This window comes from Pocillopora damicornis, chromosome 11 (assembly GCF_964200805.1).
Source record: "Pocillopora damicornis chromosome 11, jaPocDami1.2, whole genome shotgun sequence".
Taxonomy (NCBI): Eukaryota; Metazoa; Cnidaria; class Anthozoa; order Scleractinia; family Pocilloporidae; genus Pocillopora; species Pocillopora damicornis.
Genome location: NC_142680.1, coordinates 10187929 through 10188228, shown reverse-complemented (window position 1 = coordinate 10188228; position 300 = coordinate 10187929).

Here is a 300-nt window from a genome sequence, read left to right as displayed (position 1 = left end):
TGGGGAATACAATTATGGCTGAATCTTTTGTTAAACTTCTTGAAAGATTCCTCTCACTCAGGCTTAGCATACCGGCTTTCTTCCTTACTTGTCGATAAAAGCTCCCGGTCAGTTTTCAGAGGAAAAGAATGCTTCAAAGTTCTTGGAAAAGTTATTCTTATAACTTTCCTTACTAGTGCTCTAGGTCCCTGTTTGTTGAGTTGCATGCATACGAGAAGCCTTAAAGTTTTATTTGAGGATTCTTGTAAGGGGGTCTCCATAAGGGATACCTTTTCACCTAACACCATCTCCAGCGACAAG